At 43.9% G+C, this 21,448-nt stretch overlaps 1 protein-coding gene and 1 non-coding gene across 13 annotated transcripts in view; both read right to left on the bottom strand.

The window, feature by feature from the left end:
• Positions 1 to 21,448, bottom strand: part of RBFOX1 (RNA binding fox-1 homolog 1) — a 2,416,982-nt gene that overhangs the window by 1,470,998 nt on the left and 924,536 nt on the right. The gene's annotated exons all lie outside the window — the stretch shown is intronic.
• Positions 12,065 to 12,136, bottom strand: TRNAG-CCC (transfer RNA glycine (anticodon CCC)). The gene has a single exon. It is a non-coding gene; the product is annotated as a tRNA-Gly (tRNA).

Below are 21,448 nucleotides of genomic sequence, written 5' to 3'. Positions count from 1 at the left end.
CTGGATCTCAGCTTGCCCATCCGAGCCACAGGTGCAGCCACAGTGGTGCTCATCTTAGAGGCTTGCTGTGCGGCCCCCGGGAGCTGGTGCACGTGGGCTGTGCAGATCGCCTCGCATTCTGAAGTAGGTGGCGCACCAAAGTCCAGACAGGATTGCTCTGGGCAGTATTACAAAGACGGGGCTTATACAGGATGGTGGAAAACAGAACGTTTTATAAAGTAACCTTGGGAGTTCCCTGGCTGTCCAGTGGTTAAGACTCGGGGTTTTTACAGCCATGACCTGGATTCAATCCCTGGTCAGGGAACTAAGATCCCCATAAATAAAGTAAACTTCGAAAAGTAACCTTTTTGCTAAAATCCCCAATGTTGACCTCTATGAGAATAGGGCTTGGAGTTAGATGAGACTTGAGTGCAAATGCCAGCTTTTCCATTTGCTGAGAGGATACATGGGTGTTAACAGAGAGGGAGGAAGAGAAGGGAAAGATGCAGACAGAGGAGGGCTGGAGGGAGAGATAAAGATGGGGAGAGAAAGAGAGAGAGGAGAACATGGCCATCCCTTTTAACCATCAGAGATTCAATGCCCTTATCTATAAAGGGGGACAACAACAGTGCCTGCCTCACAAGGTTACTGTGAAGAGTAAGTTATATACGTCCGCAGTCTGGCATATTACTTGTCATGTAGTATGCACACAAGAGGACTTCCCTGGTGGCTCAGATGGTAAAGCATCTGTCTACAATGCGGGAGACCTGGGTTCAATCCCTGGGTCAGGAAGATCCCCTGGAGAAGGAAATGGCAACCCACTCCAGTACTCTTGACTAGAAAATCCCATGGACGGAGGAGCCTGGTGCAGGCTACTGCCCATGGGGTCGCAAAGAGTCGGACACAACTGAGCGACTTCACTTTCACTTTTCACTTTCATGCACACAAGAAACTGGTATTCATGAGCAATCCATTCTATTATTTACTGTCTGGAAGGGCTGTGCCCACACTCCCCATTCACTCCCATCTGAAAGCAGCATGTTTAGGATGTCTTGTTATCAGGAACTATTTATTAATTACCTGTGCAGAATTCAAATCTTTCAGACTACCTCATCTGCCGCTCCATGCTAATTATGTACTTATTTGAATATCTGCTGCAAATGTACAGAGCACTGTTGCCCTTCCGCCTCCTGGTTATAGACAGTCAGGAATAGAAATTCTTTTTTTTTTTTTTTTTTTTTAATTTTGGCATGGAAAAGAAAACAAACCAAGAACATCCTATAATATAATATCCTGCTCCTTTGACCAACTGGGGCTTTTGGAATTTTTTCAGGATGACTTTTCCAAACAAGTACAGCACTGAACACACCCCCACATTCACCCTGACAAGATACTCAATTGCAAAACTATGCTTTAATAAAAACCTAGAAGATGTTTTCTCTGTCATAATGTCAAGTGTCCCAGACCCACACATAGTATCTTTGGCTTTTGGTTCTCGGTGGCTATAATTTAAAGAAAGTAAGGGCTCTGATGACAAAAGTATACATTCAACGGACTTTTCTGGTAGCACAACAGATAGGAATCTACCCGCCAGTGCAGGGGACATGGGTTCCACCTCTGGTCCAGGAAGATCCCAAACGCTGCAGAGCAAGTAAACCCGTGCGACACAACTACTGAGCCAGCGCTCTAGACCCGGGAGCCACAACTACTGTGCCCAAGGGCTGCGGCTCCTGCAGCCCCAGTGCCCTGGAGCCCGTGCTCTGAAACAAGAGAAGCCGCTGCAGTGAGCAGCAAGCGCACCGCAACCAGAGCAGCCCCACTCACCGCAACTAGAAAAAACCCCCACACAAAGTGACAAAGACCCAGCACAGGGGATCTTCCAGAGTTTTTAAAGAAGACTTACTTTAAAAATTAAAATTTTTTTTAATTAGAAAGTCAAAACATTTTTCATTTTAAAAATGAAATTTTTTTATTTTAAAACTTAAAAAATAAAATTTTTAAAAATTAAATTTAAAAAATTTTATTACAAAAAAAATCAAGTTAAAAACAAAAAGAATATAAATTCAATACCTGACACTACCATATGTTGGCTGTGTGACCTTGGGCAAGTGACGTAACATCTCTGAGCTCCCTGTAACAAGTGGGTATTAACAGTACCTACATCATAGGCAGGGCTTCCACCCGGTTCAGTACCAAGCATACCGTTCAGATCCTAGTCCATGTGACTCCCATTTCCCTGGGGCTGGAGTCACTGTCATTTGTATTGTTCTGAAAATTAGATAAGCTAATACACGGTTTGGATTCGGCACACAGTCAATGCTAAGCAAGTGCTGCTGCTTCTTCCTATTACTATTACTGTTATTATTACTACTGCCTTAGGCTCTGTGTGAAGGTGGAATGCGATAATCCCAGGAAACACTCCCATTAAGTGAGATCCAGGGTCACTGGGGTTTCTAAGTGACGCCAGTCCCATAGTAAATGACAGCAAGCAGGGCGAGACCCTCTCATGCCCCCCACCCCACCCCAAAGGCCATAGGGCAACAAATGGGGTGTGAAAGCACAAAACGAGGTCTAGTGCAATTATCCACACTAATGGCAGGATTCAGAGGCAAGGGCGACCAATGAGACTGGATAATCCAAAAGCCACCTTCCCTTGGCCACCAAGCACACGGTCGGTGCACGTTCAAATACACTATGTCGGCCATTCCGGGGATTAATTTCCAACAAAATAATGAATCCACACACGACAGGCTTGATTCCAGCTGGGAAGTGCCCTGGTTCTTTGGTTTGTTTCCTGCTCATCTCCTCTCTGCAACACACCCCACGCTGAGAAGAGCCAGCAGGCTCCCCAGACTGGTGCCGAGAACCAATCTAAACAAGGTTGACCCCTCTCAAATCTTCCCAGAGCATGAAAGAGGCCTGCATTTGAAAGGTTTCTTCTCCATGAAAATTAACCGGGGCTCCCAGATGCAATGCCACCAGTGAGGGACTAAGGGGACACCTTGCTGCAAAGACCACACAGCTGAACCCCGTTGGCTTCAGCCCCAGCCAAGTGCAAGGTGCGTGGTGTTGCCCACCTTCTGAGACATAAAGATCTCAAGACGCCCTCATCCCCATCACAAACATGGCAAGTTCAAAAGGAATATAACCTCATTCATGAAGGAGATTACTGACATTCTTATCCTAGGAGCTAGAAAATTAAACACTACCATGAGGACTATACTGCGTGTATTCATCCAGCAAATAGGTTTGTTTTTGTTTTGCTGTTGTCTAATGGCTCAATCATGTCCAACTCTTTGATACCCCATGGACTGCAGCACTCCAGGCTTCCCTGTCATTCACCATCTCGTGGAGTTTGCTCAAACTCATGTCCATTGAATGAGTGACGCCATCCAACCATCTCATCCTGTCGTCCCCTTCTCCTCCTGCCCTCAATCTTTCCCAGCATCAGGGTCTTTTCCAATGAGTAGGCTCTTTGCATCAGGTGGCCAAAGTATTAGAGCTTTGTAAATTAACCTTACTGTTGTTGTTGAAAGGCTAAGTCATGTCTGATTCGTTGCAATTCCATGGGCTGTAGCCTGCCCAGGGTCCTCTTGTCCATGGTATTTCCCAGGCAAAAATACTGGAGTGGGTTGTCATTTCCTTCTCCAGGGGATCTTCCCGACCCAGGGATCAAACCCGGGTCTCCTGCATTGCAAGTGGACTCTTTACTATCTAAACTACCAGGGAAGTCCTGATAGCCTTGTAAAAACAAAGGAAAAAAAATGGCAGATGAATATAGTAAGTAAACATGGTGGTGAGAACACAAAGCTTGGGCCCGGAGCTCGAATGCTGGGGGCGGGGGCTGGGGACCATGCTCTAAACCTAGCACTTTCTGGCAAGTCAACACCACTTCTTGCCCACTCATCTGCAATAGCCTCCTTCCATCCTTTCTGCCCCACCTCACCCCTCAAGCCATTTCGTGTTCCATAGAAAGAGGAATTGTAAAATGTGAATCTGACCTGGATTCAATACTCAAATCTCCCCATGGTTTCCTGATGCTCTAAGATGCAAACTATGGGACCTCCCTGCGATGGTCCAGTGGTTAAGAATCCACCTCGCAATGCAGGGGACGAGGGTTTCATCCCTGATTGGGGAACTCAGATCCCACACGCTACAGGGCAACTAAGCCCGAGAGTCCCAACTAGAGAGTCCATGGGCTGCAATAGAAGATTCCACATAATACAACAAAGATCCTTCATGCCACAACCAATCTCAAAAGAGCCGAACAAAAGTAAACAAAAGATTCCACCCACGCCCTCACCTTGGCTGCACGCCCCAATGGTCTGGCCTTTGCCTCCCTGCCCTCCCTTTAATCCGGCTGCCCTCTGCCCACCACACTCCAACAACCTGGGTTCTTTCAGCTTCTCCAACACACCAATCTCTTTTCTTTCCTCAGAACCCCCCGCCCACCACACTCCAACAACCTGGGTTCTTTCAGCTTCTCCAACACCGATCTCTTTTCTTTCCTCAGAACCTACGCACCTTCCGTTTCCTTTCGTGAGGATGCTTGACCTACAGCTGCGTCCCTCTCATCTGTTTGGTCTCTGCTCAAATGCTCCGTCATCACAAGGAGATCAAACCAGTCAATCTTAAAGGAAATCAACCCTGAATATTCACTGGAAGGACTGATGTTGAAGCTGAAGCCCCAATACTTTGGGCACCTGATGCAAATATCTGACTCACTGGAAAAGACCCTGAGGCTGGGAAGGTTTGAGGGCAGGAGGAAAAGGGGGTGGCACAGGATGAAATGGTTTGGTAGCATCACTGACTCAATGGACATGAATTTGAGCAAAATCTTGGAGGTAGTGAAGGACAGGGGAGCCTGGCATGCAGCAGTTCATGAGGTCACTAAGAGTCAGACACGACTTAATGACTCAACAACAACAATAATAAGCAGCCAACTACCAACAATTAAACTCCAACCGGGCCTCCTTCATTGCACGTTCAAAGTGTGAAAGAATCAATTTTTTATTTTTGTCATGGTCATGTACCCATAAATAAGAACAAATAATAAATATTAAGAAGAAGAAGAACAAAGGATAAGAACGAATAAGCAGAACAAGAGTTGGAGACTTCTCTGGGTGTCCAGTGGTTAGGACTCCGTGCTTCTAATGTAGGGGACACAGGTTGGACCCCTGGTCAGGGAAGTAAGATCCCACAGGTGACACCACAGCCAAAAACAAAACAAAACAGAACAAAACAAAAAGTAATAAACTAATTCTGAAAAATAAAATGCATAAAAATGAATACACGTTGGCTGAGCCCTCACGCTCTGCCAAGTTCTTCTCTAAACTCTTTCCACGTGTCACCTCCTTTCATTTCATCTTCCCAGCTAACATGTACAGTCATCGCCATGGAAATAGGCACAGAGAGATTAAGCAACTTGCACGCTAGTTGTGTGATGCACATATATGACAAAGGCTAAATCTGAACCTGGGATGCCTGGTCGCAAAACTTGTGTTCTTAACGTCCATGCTGAGCCACTTTTCAACCACAAATATCTCTATTTTTTTTCAATTAAAATAAAATCACCTCCCCAAAGGGCTGTTTAAAAGTGACAAAGATCACGGGGGAATTTTGTTCAGGAGAACTCACCCCATCTCTCCCTTCAGGACTATCTCTCTTCTCTCTTTCCCCGCGTCCCTGTAACAATCAACACACTGCCCTATCCTTTTAGAAGACACTCTATCCATAATCTCTCTTAGCAGCTGTAACTACATAAAGCTTATTTATACTCATGTCCTATGGCTAAAAGAGATCTTTAGGCAGCCCACAGCCCTGTCCAAAGAGTATATACATCACCAGGGGACAGGTTGTGAAATAGACTGAGTTGATTTAACGAGAAATGCCCATTATCCAAGAGCAAAGAAAACCCAAGGCCACTACTCTTCTCTCCCACCCTGCCTTCTATTTACTTCTACCTCCAGCTCCATTCTAATTCTGTGCCTCCAATCTTAAATACACTAAAAACATAACCTATTCTATGTCTTTAAAAAAAAAAAACTAAACAGGCTCAACTTAAGGTCAGACCTTTCTGGTACACTGGCTCCTATTATGGAAGGAATAAAAGGAGAGATTGCTTTTAAAAAGAGAGAGACTGCTTTTAATGACAGTTTCCGAACAGTGGCCTTTTGTACTTGAACGGATTGATGATAAAGCTCACTGTCAAGTGACAGTAACATCAATGTCAGAGAACAGAAGGACGGACGTCCCTCAGTATGGGGTCATCCCAGAGCCATTAGGCAGTGCGGGTCGGCTCTGCCGTGTTGGGGGATAGTGACTCCTTAGGATTATGTGGCCACTGACTTCCTCTGAGCCAAGTCAGTGGAATACAGCAGAGTCGGGAAGGAAAACTCTCTCTTTCTCTCTCTCTCTCACACACACATACACACACACACTCCCTATCGGAAAGTAATTCAACACTGCCCAGTGCTGAACAGCCTTGGTCCACGTTTTAATCTGACCTTTGTCGAGTCTTTGCCCCATGACTTTAGGCACATAGCTTTGCTTTTCTGTGCTCCAGTGTTCTCATCTGTAACACAGATACTAATAGGGCTGTTCTGTTGACAAGATGAGGTAATTCATGCAAAGACTTTGGCAAGATGTCTAGACAGGTGAACACTCAAATTTTATGGTGGCTCTTAATACTACTAGCACAGCTAGGACAGAACTGTACAATTCAAAGCATCAGCAAATATCCCCTTGCTAACGCTTTAGTGAAGGAGATGCGGCATCTGATAATTCTACTGTTTTAAAGGTGAGGCTCAGACAGGTGTTCTGATGGCTCCAGATCACCTAAGTACAACTATCAGAATAGACACTAGAGGAGTGCCCATCTGATTCCAGACCATGGCTTGGTTCAATACTCTTAAGTTACTCCTCAACCCATGGAAGACTAGGGGACTGTTATGTGTCTGGAATGATCCTGGGAACAAGAGAATAAAGACCATTCACCGAGTTTCCCAAGACAACCACAATTTCACATATTTTACTGGATTGCCAGAGTGGCAACATCATATATCATCTAACCTGGATGTTTTTTGAGAGTGACAAGTGCTGTCCTGGACAGGATTCCAGGAGGAGACATAAACTAAGGCAGTACCAGACACACTGGGACAAATGCTCTCTACCTGCTGTCCACATATAATTATATTAGTACAAATCCTGGCTCTTCCTTCTATCATGGACTATGGCACCTAATATTTCATTTCCCAGAATATTTTCTCATGTCCCCTCTGCTGGCGGGATCACCCCTCTTGCTTTTGGCCAATGACTTCAACCCATGATGTCATCATGGGGCTGTCAAGTACAACACCACTCTCCTCCCAAGCATCAAAGGTCCAGTGAAGGACAAGCTCAAAGCCAAGTCAATGGAGGCTATTTCCAGGGATTCTTCTGACCCACGCTTTGGGGGAAGGCAGATATCATGATGCTCAAAAGATGAACTTTTGGATTGGCCTCCTCATTCTTTCTTGGCTGGTTAGGAGAAGTTTATCATCTGACACTGCCCATCCACCAAGAGGCAGAGACAAGTGGAGATAAGAGGGGAGCACGAAAAGGGAATATCTTCTCAGTATTGGGCCACTGGCTCCAGCCTCAAATCTTGGGGTCCAGTCTCTGATACCTTCATTCCTGAATTCACCTATTAGACTTTGCTGTTGTTCAGTAGCTAAGTCATGTCCAACCCTTTGCAATCCCATGGACTGCAGTATGCCAGGCCTCCCTGTCCCTCACCACTGCTCAGAGTTTGCCCAAGTTCATGTCCACTGAGTTGGTGTCGCTACCCAACCATCTCATCCTTTGCCACCCTCTCCTCCTTTTGCCTTCAGTCGGATGCTATCCAACTATCTCATCCTCCATGCCCTCTTCTCCATTTGCTTTCAATTAAACTTTGTAGGCTAACACAAAATCTTCCCCAATCCAGTATCTAGTATAGTCTGAGGTCACTTAGATATCTGTACTTCCTTTTGTTGAAAGCAGCATGAAATAGGTTTCTGTTGCTTGCAATCAAAATACTTCTAATTATACAGATACCAAAAATATGGATATGGAAAAGGACATCTAAGAAAGATAAAATACTTCAGTAAAAAAAAGTTAAAAAGAGAGAAGTCATGGTAAGCAGAATATTTTCATTAAAATAATTTTCTGCTTGGGCTTGGAAGAGCTTAAAAATTTGTCTAAGGACAAAAGAAATTCCACGTCAAGAGGTCTGGTTGAAAGGAGAACATGAGCATGGAAAGGCATTATGGGGTAGCGGCACTGACATCAATAAATTATGGTTCAAATGCCAGCTCCACTGCTGAGTTCTCAGTCAAGACACTTCAGCTTCTGAGCTTCAGTTTCTTCCTCCATGAAATGAGGTTTTTGATAACTCTCGGAGTTGTTAAGAGAGTCATCATGAGTATACATAAAGTACCCACATGACTGTTAACACACAGAAAGTTATTAATAAGCAGTGATTATTATTTGTGTGTGGAGGGCAGCAAAGAGATCCAATTGTAAAAGAGCTGGGCTAGAGGCTGTGCTGTTCCTAGAGGTAGAAAGCATACTCTTGCTGTCTTTGGCCAGCTGTGGCCTGGACCAAGGTCTGGACTTTATGAAGTGTTTAATAAAAGTCAACAAATAGATAAATGAAAAATGAAATAATTGATGCATATTCAAAGCCTTAGAGAGATCTCAAATAACCGTAAAAGCCATCATCAATATCCTCAAGGTAAATGTATCTGGCAAGGTATTTAGTGTCTGGTTACATTAAAGAATCCTCACGGCACTCAAAAGACTGAAAACCTGCAACATAGTACAAATAAGGAAAAAAAGTAAAGCAATCATTTTTGCTTATATTCATAAATCCATGTGACTGACTTACAAATAAATAGAGAATAAGCAGAAAGAGATGCATATGCTTACAGAAAGAATGTATGGTTGCTAGTGGGAAGGTCAGGGGGAAGGGATAGCTACAGAGTTTGGGATGGACAGGTACCCATTGCTATAGTTAAAATGGATAACCAGCAAGGACCTACTGTAGAGTTCAGTGAACTCTGCTCACCATTATCTGGCAGCCTGGATAGGAAGGGGCTTTGGGAAGAATGGATACATGTCTACGTATGGCTGAGTCCCTTCGCTGTTCACCTGAGACTATCACAACATGGTTTATTAATCAGCTATACTTCTACACAAAATAAAAAGGTTAAACATAAATAAAAGCCAGCTGTTTAAAAGGAGAGAGAGAGGAAAATACGCACCGTTCATCCAGTCACTCATTTATCTGTCAGTTCATTCACATGCTTTGGCTTCTGCTCTGACTCGGCAATGTTATGCACCCTAGGGACTCACAGACGAAGACGCAGCTGCTGCCAGGGAACCCTCAAACAAGGGCATGAAGAAGACACATGAATGACCAACTCTGATCCAATATAATAAATATCATTCTGTCAGAGGTATTAAAGGCTCCAGATCTCCTGAAAAATGAGCATTCACTTTAAAGGAGCAGACTGGAATACGCCAAGACGGGCTGAGGAAAAAAGTAACTCATGAAGGAGGAAGCAGCGTAGCAAAGGCGTGAAGTCATGAAGACACCTGCTGTCTTTGGGAAGGACGGTGCATCGTCTGATCTCTCTGGAAGAGGCAACACTTGAGGAGAGCAGGGGCGCCGAAACATTGGGTTGACCAGATATCCACAGGCCTTGACTACCAAGCTAAAACAAAAGAGATTTCACTCTGCAGAAGCTGACAGGCCACCAACAATGTCTGATAAAGAGAGGGACATAGCCAAATGGGAGTCCTAGTGAAATAACTGAAAGGAGAGCGGAGAGCAGATTAGAAAGGATGATGGCAAGACAGATATTATTCATTTTATATGGAAAAGTCAACTTCCACAGATATTAGTAAGGATGAGTACATATATGGACACACTGGAAACTGAAAGAGAGACATCTACATAAGTCAGGGCTCTAAGGGACAAAGTGGAAGAAAACCCAACCCAAAGGGCATTAGGAGGGTTGGGAAGAAGGTGTTACTGTCTTGTGTAATAACCGAAATGCCCAGTGGCAGATGCAGCTCAAACACAGGTGTCTGTATGATGTCATCCAGATTTTCTCAACATTCCTGTACTGTCCTCATCATCATTTATATAACCATTCCCTTGTAAGGCAGTTAGATTATGTCCACTTTGGGGAACTGGCAGCATCTCTCATCACGGTGCCATCTCCATGATGCCATCTCCCATCCTCACAATTTCTAAACCAGACAAATCAAGGTGATTTGTCCAGAAAATTCTGAATTGCGTTTCAATGGTCTGTCTAGACCAGGTACTCATCCCTGAGTCATTTTTGAGGCCAATGTGTGGGATGCCCTGATGGGTTGGGTCTGGATTATGTGCCACTTTGAATTTGAGGTGGGTTATACACATTCTTTGAAATGTATACAATTATGACTCTTTTCACATTGATCAAACATTCAAACTGCAGTACAGAGATTAAAGATGAATCAAGTCAAAACTAAAAGGAGACCTGGGTTTAAAAGAAGGGCTATGTGTTTATTATCTGGGTGAGCTCTAGCAAATTATTTAATCCCCTCTGTTTCTCTGATCCACAGTCTGTAAAACAGATGCAATACTAATACGTAAATGAGAATTAGACAGAATATTACATGTAAAGTGGAACATATGAATATGTATGTGTGTATGTGGGTATATCTGGAAATGGAATATATACTTGGTATCAAAGTATTTGGCTTTTAAAATCCCAAGTAATTCCAACTCTATATTTAAATATGTGTATATGTATTTGTGTGTGTTTAGAAACTCTAGTTCCTGGACATAATCTGGCTAGACTGGACATAATCTAGTTAGCTTACAAGGGAATGGTTATATAAATAATGATGAACTCATACAATAAAATAATACATAAACCTTAAGCAGAATGCGATAGACCTATATAGGCCAACTGGAGGGCTGATGCTGAAGCTGAAACTCCAATGCAAAGAACTGACTCATTGGAAAAGACTCTGATGCTGGGCAAGATTGAAGGCAGGAGGAGAAGGGGATGACAGAGGATGAGATGGTTGGATGTCATCACCGACTTGATGGACATGAGTCTGGGCAGGCTCCAAGAGTTGGTGATGGACAGGGAAGCCTGGCATGCTGTAGTCCATGGGGTCACAAAGAGTCAGACATGACTGAGCGACTGAACTGATACAGGCAGATACAGGAAGATCTTCACGATGTATCATTAAATACCAAGAGTAAGGTATAAAACAATGACTTGAGTATACACTTATTTAAATAAACCACGTATATATGTGTGTGTTGTATATACACATATACATCATATATGTATACACACATACATATACATGTATACACACATATACATCATTGTTGTTCAGTCACTGAGTCATGTCCAACTCTTTGTGACCCCATGGACTGAAGCAGGCCAGGTTTCCCTGTCCTCTACTATCTCCCAGAGTCTGCTCAAGTTCATGTCCATTGAGTCGTGATAAACACATAAACATACACACCTACATATATATATATACACACTCATATATTTCATTAAATCATATAGAAAAATAAACTATATATGTATGGTTTATATTCTTAAAAGCATTACTGCACTTTATGTACTAAGTACTAGGTACTGATAATTATACTCACATATAACGTAATAAGAATACAAATAAAGATGCACATATAAGAACTTTTATATGACTAGAACTTTCATGAAAAAAATATGTAAGAAGCCAAAAATGGTTGCTGTTAAAAGGTGACCTGGCCACCTGGAATGAGACCTTAAATTTTATTCTATGTTTGAAATTCTTATTTTTTTAAAATGTTCACCTGTTTTATGGGTTCAGTTTTTAGAAACACGCTCTTCGTATCACTGTACTGCTATGTTTGTTTCATTCTTTTAAGTATTGGCATTTATTTATTTGGCTGGGCCAGGTCTTAAGCGTCACATGTGGAATCTTTAGCTGCAAGCTGCAAACTCTTAGTTGTGGCATATGGGACTTTTAGCTGCAGCCCGCAAACTCTTGTGTGGTCTATTTCCCTGACCAGGGACTGAACCTGGACCCCTGCATTGGGAGTGCAGAGTCATAGCCACTAGACCACCAGGGAAATCCTTGACATTCTTATCTTTGTAACCATGTACAAAATATTATTCCATGCCTTTTTCCTAAAAGTGATTTTCACTGGCCTTTCCCAACGCATCTGCTGTTGTTTATCCTATCAGTGAAAACGCCCGGCAGAGTTTCCATTCCTAATGGTGTTTGCATAGGAATGGACCAGCTTTTTTTCAGACCACCATATTTACATGCAAGGGCCACTTTGGTGGAAATGATGCTAGCTGATTAAGAGAGTTTGTGAAAAAGTACCCACTGTGATTGAAACATTCATTTAATACATTTTAAGTGCCCGAAATGCTCAGCTTCCTTGATTGGTGTTGATTGTTTGCATTTGATTTATTTCCTCCGTATCAGTGTTCATTAAGTTACTTAAGTAATGGCCACCCTGTAGCTGTGTCTCTATTTAACTCCGCATCTTTGGTAGCATTCTAATTCAGAGACTGTTCACTTCAGGAGCTGGGAATGTAGATTTGACCACTGAAGGGTTGTGTATTTCTCATAGAAGTTATTTACAAGGAAAATTATCTTTCAAAAAAAAAAATTCACAGCGGTCTCTTCTGATTTTTTTTTTCTATTTATAGCTTCTATTCTTGGCAGAAGTCTTATTATTTTTGACAATTTATTAACTACCGCAGACACACTTATAAAGTGATGATCAATGTTCACAACAGTATGCTTGATCTTCGACATTTTAAATATCTACCACCTGTGTGGACAGCAAGAGTTCTGCCAACAACATTCTAATAGTCCTTATGAGAGTTCAGTTCAGTTGCTCTGTCATGTCCAACTCTCTTAGATTCCATGGATTGTAGCACACCAGGCTTCCCTGTCCATCACCAGCTCCTGGAGCTTACTCAAACTCATGTCCATTGAGTCGGTGATGCCATTCAACCAGCTCATCCTCTTTTGTCCCCTTCTCCTCCTGACTTCAATCTTTCTCTTTCCCAGCATCTGGGTCTTTTCCAGTGAGTCCGTTCTTTGCATCAGGTGGCCAAATGACTGAAGCTTCAGCTTCAGCATCAGTCCTTCCAGTGAATATTCAGGACTGATCTCCTTCAGAATGGACTGGTTGGATCTCCTTGCAGTCCAAGGGACTCTCAAGAGTCTTCTCCAACACCACAGTTCAAAAGCATCAATTCTTTGGCGCTCAGCTTTCTTTATAGTCCAACTCTCACATCCATACATGACTACTGGAAAAACCAAAGCTTTGACTTGACAGACCTTTATTGGCAAAGGAATGTCCCTGCTTTTTAATACCCAGTCTATGTTGGACATAGCTTTTCTTCCAAGGAGTAAGCATCTTTTAATTTCATGGCTGTAGTCACCGTCTGCAGTGATTTTGGTGCTAAACCACTTTAAAAAAAAGAAGACACAGCTTTGCAGACAAGGCTTCACTGGACATTCTGATAGTCCATAGTTTGAATGAAGATTTCCTTCTTGTGTTTATTTTATTTTTTCATCTGTCCCAGTGGAGGTGGGTATGGGGACTTCTCCTCATTCACTGTTTGTATTCGGGCTGTTGAGATTTGCTTTTGCTTCCCAAGAGGACAAGTAGTGCTGTCACACATTTACATCAAGAAGCTTCACTGTGGAAGGGGGAGGATGGGTCAGGCGAAGGGGTCAGAAGGAAGGTCTTCTGTGCTACGGAATCTAGGATAAACATCAGGACGTGTGACATCACGAGCACCATGGACAGGCAGAGGGCCCTGGGAACATGGGTATGAAAGTAAAACGAGAAAGGACAAGCTGCATTTGTCTGCATATTTTTGCCCACAAAAGCTGGGTGCTTCAAGAAAGAGTAAGAGTTTGACCACTTGGAATGAAAGCCCAAATGAGACTGAGTTGTAAGTACCCAGGACCCTGGTGCCCTGGCATGCAAAGCCCCATTCCTACAGCAGGTGGCATTTTTAGCTGAAAAATCACAACAAATGAAGTCACAGTAACTGAGGGGAACTTCAGGTGGTCTGGGCTTCCCACGTGGTGCTAGCGGTCCAATATCCATCTGCTAAGGCAGGAAAAAAGAGACATAAGAGACACTGTTCGATCCCTGGGTGAGGAAGATCCCCTGGAGGAGGGCATGGCAACCCACTTAAGTATCCTTGCCTGGAGAATCCCATGGACAGAGGAACCTGGCTGGCTAAAGTCCATAACGTCGCAAAGAGTTGGACACGATTAAAGCACACCAGTAGTCTAGCGAGGTTTACCTCGGGGGAAGGTCTGGGTTGAAGTTCTCTGTGCTTCTAGACAAAGTATGAGATCTAAAAGCTTGCCAGGTTGTCAAAGAGTGAGTTTGGGTCTTGAGGCTTGAGCGAGGGTTCCAAGGCTCCAGGAGGCGTAAGAACAGGGGATCCTCACTCCAGTGTCCTGTATGAAGCCACTTAGCTCTCACATGGTTCTTCCATTCCCACTTCAAGGCTGGAGCCCGTCCAGGGGTGGCAGCCAGTGGTTACTTTGAAAGAAGCTACAGAAACATCTTAGTGGGCCCCAAGTAAACCAGCACCCACAGAGACCGCTCATGGACATATTTTTGTTACAAGTAGAAAAAATGTTTATTATTCCGATTTGCAGAAAGAAAAAAATTTTTTGAGTCAGGAGGAGAAGAGTAATTTATTCTTAACAGGTGGACTGCATAAATCTTCCTGTCATGGGACAGGCATTCATTATAAATCTTTCACTTATGTGACAGGTATTTACTGAGTGTGTGCTCTCCCTAAGGCACTGTGCTTGGCTCTGCGGGGTCCAGAGAAATTACCCTGAAGGAGAGTTTACGGAGAATCTTAAGTTTGCCAGAGGAGACTGAACATCTAAGCGAAATACAGGATGACTATGGAAACCAGTATGGAGATTCCTTAAGAAACTCAAACTACAGCTACCATATGATCCAGCAATCCCACTCCTGGATACATATCTGGGGGAAAAAAATGTACATTCTAATTCAGAAAGATATACACACTTCAGCGTGCACACCAGCACTATTTACAATAGCTAGGACATGGAAACACCCAAGGGCCCATCAAGATGACTGCTTTGGAAGGTGTGGCGTGTACACACACACACACTTGCACGCACACATGCACACAGTGAAGAGCCTGTGTACCATAACTAAGACCCGACGCAACCAAATACATACATTTGTAAAGAAAATAAAACATTGTCCATTCTCTTTTTCACAAACTTCTTCCACAGGGAAAGCAAGGCATACTTTGGTCTTCTAACACTGTAATTTCCTGAATCCCCCTTCTCAATACAACCACCTTCTGTTTCAGCAAGATAACAAAGAGTGAATACTTATCAAAATCTATAGGAAGATGTGTTTATAATAAAAACACCCTTGCCATTAAGATTTTAATGACTGCCATTATTATGGTTCAGGCAGAACAAAAGCAAAATCCCAAGCACTCTTTAGACATTTCACTTGGCTGAGGAATGCCCTGGATAGGTTATTCCTGTTGCATGTGTACCGGTTAGAGCCGAGTTTGCGTAGCGATAAAATGGAATGCAGTCACAGACACAGGGATTTGGGTCCAAGTAGACATTCAAGGCTATGGTTTTTCCAGTAGTCATGTACGGATGTGAGAGTTGGACTGTGAAGAAGGCTGAGCGCCGAAGAATTGATGCTTTTGAACTGTGGTGTTGGAGAAGACTCTTGAGAGTTCCTTGGACTGCAAGGAGGTCTAACCAGTCCATTCTGAAGGAGATCAGCCCTGGGATTTCTTTGGAAGGACTGATGCTAAAGCTGAAACTCCAGTACTTTGGCCACCTCATGCGAAGCGTTGACTCATTGGAAAAGACTGTGATGTTGGGAGGGATTGGGGGCAGGAGGAGAAGGGGATGACCAAGGATGAGATGGCTGGATGGCATCATGGACTCGATGGACGTGAATCTGAGTGAACTCCGGGAGATGGTGATGGACAGGGAGGCCTGGCATGCTGCAGTTCATGGGGTCGTAAATAGTTGGACACAACTGAGTGACTGAACTGAACTGAACTGAACTGAGACATTACTCAGGAGCATGTGTGTGTGTGAAGTTCTATGAAAATTTATCCTATGTGCACTTAATGCCCCTTCATGCCCCATATATGGATTCATGTAGCCACAACCCAAATCAAGATGCAAGACTATTCCTTCTCCAGAAAGGAGCTCCCTGTTTCTACTCCTTTCCGACTGTCTTTTCCATCAGTGGTTCTCACCTAAGTTTATGAGGCCACCATCTGCTCAGTCACTCAGGTAGAACATACTTACTCTTCAGATGGGCTTCCCTGGGGGCTCAGTGGTAAAGAACCCGCCTGCCAGTGTAGGAGACATGGGTTTGATCCCTGGGCCGGGAAGATCCCCTGGAGGAGGAAATGGCAACCCACTCCAGTATTCTTGCCTGGAGAATCCCATGGACAGAGGAGCCTAGCAGGCTCCACAAGGCCCTGCTGGCCACCTTAAGGATCTCTGTCTCCTTCTGAAGAGCAAAGTGAACTCCAAAATCCTGAAGACTTTAGCACGGGGTGACATAACCAGATTGCACGGGAGCCACATGGGTAACTTGGAACGAGCTGGGGTAGGACTTCACTGCCACCACGCGTTCCAGAGGCGGATAGCGGTTTGGTGCCAAATAGAAGTTGATGGAAAGAAGATCTTATTTCAATAAACTCTTTTACTTTGTCTTTCCTCCAGTTTGGGCTTTCTCCAACTTGCCTTCGAAGCTGTGGCTAAAGGGACTTCTCTGAAATGCCGCTGACATCAGGTGAATTTAGGATAAAACCCAGATTCAACACGACCCATACTGTACTTCTTCATTTGGCCCCTCCTTACTTTCCAGCCTCCCTCTGTCTCACCCTCTCCCCCGCCTCAACAAACTATGTGCTTTTCCCTGGCAGGTCTAGATCAGGTCCCTGCACATGCCAAGCAAGCTCTGTGGAATTCAACAGACATGGTGCCCCCGGGTTTGTGCATCATGGATGCCCAGATCGAACTGAGATTTCCAAAGCCCCATTCCCTGTTGGTGATGAACATGCAGAAGTCCTACCCCACGGTTATTAGCATCTAACAGGTTGACCGGTCTCAGCTGCTTCACACCAATCCAGGTAGAAGCAACTCTGAACAAGACCCCAAAGCCACCGCAGTAAGAAATTATTTCGGAAAAGGAGAGAGCACAGGATGGAGGGAAACAGAAGCACAAAGGCACGTGGATACATCATAGAGGGTGAACCTCAAAGGGGTTTCGACCTGAGGACTCTGATCTCCCTCCTTTTGTTCCAGCTTCTAAAGCTGAGGTTATAGGGATGCTTTTCTGGATGCCTGCATAACAAGACAGCCAGCCTCAAAGGTAGGACCGAGATTTTTATATCTATGTATATAATCTTATTCTTGGCTGTGATGAGTCTTTGTGACTGCATGGGTTTTTCTCCAGCTGCAACAAGCGGGGTCTACCGTCTAGCTGCAGTGTGCAGGCTTCCCGTGTCCGGGGCTTCTCTTGTTGCGGAGCACAGGCTGTAGGGTTTGTAAGCTTCAGCAGTTGCGGCTCCCAGGCTCTAGCGCACAGGCTCACTAGTAGCAGCGCGCTGGCTTTGTTGCTCTGGCATGTGGGATCTACCCCGCTCAGGGGTCGAACCCTGTCTCCTGCACTGGCAGGCGGATCCTTTACCACTGAGACACCAGGGAAGCCCTCAATAGAGATGCTTTTAAAAGGGCTACTTAAGTGGCAAAGTGGGTAGAAACGATCACACATACATACACCAAAATTTCCTGACGATGAAATCCAGTGGTAAAATGATCAGGATTGCCAGAAAGCTATTGTGTTGGGGTCAGGGGGAAGCAAAAATGTTCAACTCTCCCTTTGGTCCCATCATTCAAAAGAACAAACACTTTATAATCCAGGGGAGACCTCCACTCATCTGAGAATGAGCTGCTGTCCTCCAGCCCTAAGTGCATAAATAGCCTTTGCACATTCTGTTCAGCGACACCAAACAGAGATGAGGTCCCTCCTGGTGTGACATTCCATCCGGCCGGCACTCTCACCACATTCTCCTCTCCTTGGGAAGCAAACCGCTTCTCTGCTGTTTCCCCACTGTGTCCAATTACACTGCTCCCTTGCTAAATGAGCTCTTAGGCATTCAATACATTTTTAAGGCAATGGATCAGCATGATTATTCTGGGAAACACAAAGCTCACGAAGGAATAGGGCAAATTACAAATTTCAGGAAATATTGGTCTTTGCACATTAATCACACTAATAATATTACAAATGAGGGACGTTTAAATCCACTTCCCTCTGTGCATGACTTGCTTTATTTGATCCCTCTGAAGCAAGTGAGCTGGGTATTGTTTCAATGTATTTAGTCCCCTCCTTGACTGTTTTCAATCATGGCTGCATGTTTAAAAATCAGAACAGAAAACTGGAAAGCTACACAATTTTTCCAATTAGCAGTCAAATCCACAGAAAACATCGTGATGGAAAACAGGAGGGCTATCAGAGACTGCCAGATATACAACACTCACCACACTAGTGTCTCATACTAAGCCCAGGGAAGCCATCCCCAACTGATTGCAGAATTCCAGCCTGCAGAGATCACAGGTGGCCTCAAACAAACTACTTACCCACCAATTGGAATTGACTTCACTGTGACCCAGGTTTAAAGACAAAGCAAAGAAATTCTGGTGGGTGGAATGCCCTCCAAGGACACACAGTGAACAAGAGTCAAAGCCAAGTGAAAAAAGTGAAAGTGTGAGTCACTCAGTTGAGTCGGAAACAACAGACCCCGTGGACTGTCGCCCACCTCTGTCTGTGGAATTCTCCAGGCAAGAATACTGGAGAGGAGGTAGCCATTCCCTTCTCTAGGGGATCTTCCTGACCCAGAGATCAAACCCTTCATTGCAGGCAGATTCTTTACCATCTGAGCCGCTAGGGAAACCCAAGTCCAACTCTTTGTGACCCCATGGACTGTATAGTCCATGGAATTCTCCAGGCCAGAATACTGGAGTGGTTAGCCTTTCCCCTCTCTAGGGATCTTCCCAACCCAGGGATCGAACCTAGGTTTCCTGCACTGCAGGTGGATTCTTTACCAGCTGAGCCACAAGAGAAATCCTCAAAGCCAAGAGGAGAAGTCAAGTCTTAATCCCAATCTAGTCCTCTTAAACGACACCTGTAACAGGTAACCCCCTCGTCTTTGTAGAGCACCTGGGCAGAATTCCTTCCGTGTTTATGGGCTCTGCTAAGAATTCCATTTAAGGAAATGAGAAGAGCCATAGCAGAGTCTCATCAATGAGTTCAAGCACGGAAGCCACCAATTACAACTTCATATGTCCACAACACACACACACACACACACACACACACACACACACACACACACACACACACAGAGAGCCCACCACATCTCCATCTGCAAACCTGCTCCGCCTTTTCCGCATGGCTGCAGCCTTCCCAAGACTCACATTTCAAGTTTAATTACTACCATTCCAAAATATCCTTCCACACCCGCTTACCTAAACAGATGCTCCACTCACTGGTTTCTATCTTAATGCTCTATATTATGGTCACTGTGGACTATGAGTGGTAGCTCGTATACCTATTCACCAGTTTTATCAGCTCACTATTCCTCCTCCCGGGATTGCATGCTCCAGGATGTCAGAGGACCACCTCTGCTTACCCTCCACCAACATCAGATGGAGGTCAGCACAGGCCCACGTCAGCAAATGAATGATAACACCGCGCTTTCTAGAAGGAGCTCACCCTCACGTTTTTGTTCTGTCTCTTTGTCCTATTCATGTCCACATCGAGGGATATCCTTGGGTAACACCTGCCAGAGGAGGGAGCTCAGGTGTGCAGTCCTTCCCTTATGGTGGCACCTAAGACATTTGCTCCATCAAGCAGATAAAAGTCCCTTTCAATTGTTGAAGTAAAGAAAGTAAACACCCAACCTCAGCTCTGTCATCAGACCTTCCTAAGATTCCATCCACTTCTGCTAGCTAGTGGAATGTGGTAAAGGGCTTCCCCGGCAGCTCAGACAGTAAAGAATCCGCCCGCAAATGCAGGAGACCCAGGTTCAATCCCCGGGTTGGGAAGGTTCCTTGGAGAAGGGAATGGCTACCCACTCCAGTGTCCTTGTCTGGAGAATCCCGTGGACAGAGGAGCCTGGCGGGCTACAGTCCATGGTGTTGGAAAGCACTGGACATGGCTGAGTGACTAACACTTTCACCTTCAGGTTAAGAAGAAAAGTTCTAGACTGGGATAGCCTGAGCTCCAGTTCTGAGCTTTCCACCAAATGACAGTGCAATCAAGTCCATTTGTTTAAGCCTCAATTCCCTCATCTGTAGAGTGAAAATAATAAGAGTATTTTTCTGACACTGTTATAATTATTAAACAAGTTAATATACATAAAGTACCAGGTACCTAGTGAGTGTTCAATAGGTATCAGTGACTATTGTTAATTTTTAAAGGTTAAAAAGATTCATTTCAATCACTAATTCATTGAGTTTATCTCCTCAATGCTCCTAGCATTTTGTTTTTGCAAAGGGAAAAGCTATTTGAACACCATTATAAAGTCTTTTGTGGAGTGGATAAGGTAAAATATATTTATTATTATCTATAATTTCCTAGTATTATTTCCATCATATACATGTAATCTTGACTTAAAAGGAGATTCATAGTCAAGTGCACACTGAATAGAGGGGAAATTTTTGTTGTGTTAAACTACAAAAGGAGAATCATGTCTTTTGTTTTTCTTTAAAATAACGGATTTAGATCATATTCATAGGATCAAATAATACTCCAAAACATGCAATAGGCTACAGGCAATATTCAATCCAATGAAAATTTTCCACTTTTAATTTAAAGACCACGAACTTTAAAATGGATATATTCTATAATTAAAGCTATCCATTTTTTCAACACTGGAAGGATGTTTTCCCTCAGCATAATAATAACAAGTAAAGAAAATCTTTCTGGTGGTTTTTTTCCCATGAAGTCTTGAAAATCTGGAAGGAAACCAATATTTACACTTGGGTTCGTATTTTGCATTAAATTCATATACATACTAAATTTCTTCTGGCTCTTCTACAGAAGAGTACGATTAGCTCACGCTCCATTTTCAGACATGCATAAAAAGCAAATAACAACTTATCTCTTTTTATGAGCTGCTCATAAAGCAAAATCCATTCTTGTCCGTGTGACTTAACCCTTACAAGCACCAGAAGGAGCTGTCCCCTTGGTCTTATCTCCAGACACACAGAGCGAAAGGTAGGGTGGAGACGATGAGACAATACATGCAGGGAAAACAAGATGAAGGGAAGTCCTTAGAGGCCAGCACCAGGA

The sequence above is a fragment of the Ovis aries genome, chromosome 24, assembly GCF_016772045.2.
Source record: "Ovis aries strain OAR_USU_Benz2616 breed Rambouillet chromosome 24, ARS-UI_Ramb_v3.0, whole genome shotgun sequence".
In the NCBI taxonomy this organism is placed as follows: Eukaryota; Metazoa; Chordata; class Mammalia; order Artiodactyla; family Bovidae; genus Ovis; species Ovis aries.
The sequence above is the reverse complement of the archived record's forward strand: the minus strand, read 5'-3'. Positions and strand labels throughout refer to the sequence as shown.